Source organism: Arachis ipaensis, chromosome B2 (genome assembly GCF_059453495.1).
Source record: "Arachis ipaensis isolate K30076 ecotype BB chromosome B2, ASM5945349v1, whole genome shotgun sequence".
NCBI classification, from domain to species: Eukaryota; Viridiplantae; Streptophyta; class Magnoliopsida; order Fabales; family Fabaceae; genus Arachis; species Arachis ipaensis.
This window is the reverse complement of record NC_142437.1, coordinates 120158499-120162244: the sequence shown is the minus strand read 5'-3', so window position 1 is coordinate 120162244 and position 3746 is coordinate 120158499. Positions and strand designations below refer to the sequence as shown.

The window sequence follows — 3746 nt, the reverse complement described above, 5'->3', positions numbered from 1 at the left end:
ATGCAACCATACAAGTGTTGTCTAATATTCAAAATATGCAACTAATAAGAGAGTTGCCTTTTGAGCAAAAATAAAAGTTATTTTTGTAATAAAAATACAAAAAAATAAAATTTACAATAAAATCTTTTGTTCATACATATGTAATTATTTTAATTAATAAATAAATTTATGCACAACAGAAAAAATTTATAAAAGAGACAAAATAACTAATAATAAAGTAAAAATTAAAATAGATATTAAAATGTTCAATTAGTATTTCAAATACATATTCATCAATAATTCTCGACAAAATAATAAAATTCTTATCTAACAATAATTGTCATAACAAAATAGTAATATTTGTAAAAAAGATGTCAATCTACTTGCATATTTTATATCCATGCTTGACTTGTCCCATATGCTAAATCTGCAAATAATACACAACAAAAAAATAAGTAACTTATCATTAAAACTAAAAAATTATAATAATAGAAAACAGAGCTGATGTGTGAGGAGAGAATAGAAAACAGAGAAGCAGCTTCAAGATTCTGCTATGTGCAAAGAGAGATCTCAATCTTCTATTCTTGCCACTAACTAAACTAACTTCTATATAAATATGGAGCTAACTAACAAAGAGATATATTACAAATTTAAACTTCATAATAACTCGGTATATTCAAGGTTTTTTTGCAGAAGAAAAAAGAACCAGAAGCTAACCATTACCTCCTCAGTTGCATCTTCCCTTTCAGATGCACCGCTTTCAGCAGCTTCACAGCTCTCATCTTTTCCTTTGTTTTCATGTTCTTCATCCTGGTTATTTAACCAAAGCATGGTGTCACTTTGTACGAATAAAGCAACAATCTTATATCAACATTGAAAAACACAGAAATGAACAACTGAGATGAGCAGGAAAAACACAGGCAAGTTGCTCGACTGTCTCTGTACTAAATATTAGATGTATTCATTATTCAAATTTAATTTCCAAAATATAGTTAGGATACTGAGAAGTTCACACATATCTACTTTTCACCATCTATTATGTCAAAATTATCTTTTTTATATACCTGAAGAAGGATTGATTCATTCAGGTCTTTCACCGAGTCAACTTCACTATGAGTTTATTTCAGCCTTTGCTCCACCTTCAATGAACTGCACATAAATTTAAAGAGCATTAAGAAACAATCAAAAGCATGACAAATTGACACTCATGCGTATAAATAAATTAAATTGAACTAATCAATAAAATTTCAAATATAATTAAGTACCTCAAAAACATAATTAAATAGAAAAATAATTCTAAACTATTCACAATAATACATAACATATAAAAATATATATATATATACGGGCTGGATCAAATACTCACTTATCAATAAATGGTTTGCTAAGGTCCCTATTAAGATTCCCTGAGCCGAGGCATAGATTAATGGATTAATGCATTGGACGTAGTATCAACTATTCATATTCATAATTAATAGTATATATTGGCACATAGGACATATCTAGAATGTTTTTCTTTTTGGAGATTAGAAAATTGAAAACAAAACCTTCAACTTATCGAAAACAATCAAATGCTCCAAAAAAAAACATAGTTTAGTGTCTTGGGTAGTTTTAGCATCAACTGCTATAACTCTTGCCTTCTGAGAACTAAAGTGGTGATCACCAGCTGTGAATGAAGGACACAGATGATTGTTTTATAAGAATGAGACTAATGGCAGGACACAAACTCATGATGACAAAAATGAATGTTATATAGATTAAGAGCTAGATCATTTTCCAATAAAAATAACCAAGAAATGCAGAGTACAAAACCAAAGTCTTGTTTCCTTGTATCAAATCAAGTACCTTTACAAAGTTTTTAGTCCATACTTAAGACCCTTGGAACTTTAATATACGGCTCCTCATAGCTTGGAACGGCACCAATCATCGCATCCCTGTAAACCAACACATTTGAATCAACAGTTTTTCAACTATGTCCAATTGAAACATAATGATTAATGGATAACTTCATTTTCACCTGTGCTCAAATGTTAGAATCACTAGACTATTATCAAAATACAAAAATGCAGGTATACAATAATGTATATAACAGATACCGTAGCGTAATCATTGACTATAAGATGAGCCGAAAGCAATCCTCCAAGAACTCTGATTGTCGTCTCAAACAAAGAAACAGTTTTGTTCTGTAACCGACCAAAAAGTAATTAAATTCATCCTTAACTCCAAATTGAGTACAGAAACTTGAAATTCAGCTGCTTAGCCATTCACTCACAATATCAAAGCGAATATTTTTACCAATCCATTCAATGGAAGTGGCAAAGCGGTCACGATCACCGAGTAGAGCCAAAGTGTCCAAAGAATCAATCTAATAGCACCTATCACAATTATCATCAAAATTATCTTATAATTAATGAATGAATTAATTAATTTTGGTGATTTTACTTAAATAATATAATTTAGTAAAGCCACTAGCAGCAATTAAGTAATGGGGCATATTCCTAATAAATCAGTACCTGCAGAAACACAAAGAAAGCATCACGAGCTTTGAGGATGAGACCGAGTTATCATTGCAAATAGCAACAACAACAGTATCACCAGTATTACAATTAGGGATCAAATCACCAAAAACACTAAAACAAAAAAAGCGAAAGGAAAGAGGCAGCATCATACCGACTGTGATGAATGCAAAAAGAGAGGAACACGATTTTTGCCGTCTCCGGACCACTTTTTCAGCCCCTTATTCGACGTCTCCCATTCCAGTTGCCAAGGTTTTCGCAATTCCGTGGTCTTAGCAATGATGCCGATTGTGAAGCTAGTGCTGTTCGATCTATACAACGACGACGGTGACGGAAGCAATCGCTTCTGCTGCCGGCTATTGCAGAGTTTCTGTTAGGTTTGTGATTTGACCGGCTTTTGGAGCAGTGAGAGTAGAGTAGAACAAGTTTAAAATTAATGCACATAGCAACAAGGTTAACCAAAAATTAGGATTCAAAACACAAAAAAGTGATAAAATAGAATAGAGAAGGAACGGTAGAATCATTAGTACCTGTAGAAGAATGCCAAAAACGAGAATCTCACAAAAAACGCGAGCAGTGATAATCGAACAGTAACCGGCAGTGATGAACACGAGCAGAGAGGATCGAAGCTCAATGAGAAGAGGAGTAGAGGATCGAAGCTCAATTAGCAGAGATAGAAGCTCAACGAGCAGAGAATCGAAGCTCAATAAGAAGAGGAGCAGAGGATCGAAGCTCATTCGCAAGCAGAGAAGATCGAAGCTCAACGATCGAAGCTCATTCCTGAGCAGAGATTGAGATCGAAGCTCAATAAAGGAACGCGCGTCATCATCGAATGGATTGAAGAACCAGAGAGGAATGAATCATTTGGAATGGATTGGGGTTAGGGGTTTCGTTAGGGTTGGGGTTTTGCTAGGAACGAGAGACTCTTCTTTTCTCCCTTTTTCTCCGCAAAATAGTTAGCCTTGTCGTTTGGGTTATTTTTGTTATTTTAAGAATTATTAAAAATTTTAGACAACACTTAAGAAGTGAAGTTTAAAATAAAATCAAAGACAACTCTTAAAAAGAGTAATATATTATTTTTATAATGGTTGTTTTTATATATTTAATAAAGCAACACTTGATAAGTGTTTTTTAATTTATCAACAGCATCACTCATAGTGTGTTGATTAAAAATTCATTGTTATAATTCTATTTTATTACTACTAGTATAAAACGTTGCCTATATATATATTAGGCAACTATTTTTAAGTG

The 3746-nt window shown here is 32.5% G+C and overlaps 1 long non-coding RNA gene across 4 annotated transcripts; it reads right to left on the bottom strand.

Annotated features, from left to right (window-relative positions):
- Positions 1 to 207: 207 nt before the first annotated feature.
- On the bottom strand, positions 208 to 3485 carry LOC107626123 (uncharacterized). Of its 4 annotated transcripts, none has more exons than XR_001617472.3 (9): positions 3026 to 3469; positions 2650 to 2889; positions 2493 to 2521; positions 2252 to 2354; positions 2076 to 2162; positions 1825 to 1913; positions 1044 to 1128; positions 703 to 789; positions 208 to 406 (listed from the first exon to the last, which is right to left on the bottom strand). It is a non-coding gene; the product is annotated as an uncharacterized LOC107626123 (long non-coding RNA). The 4 variants fall into 4 exon arrangements; XR_002358084.2 differs by having other exon boundaries at positions 2654 to 2889; XR_002358082.2 differs by lacking the exon at positions 2493 to 2521 and having other exon boundaries at positions 3026 to 3485.
- Between the last annotated feature and the right edge of the window lie 261 nt (positions 3486 to 3746).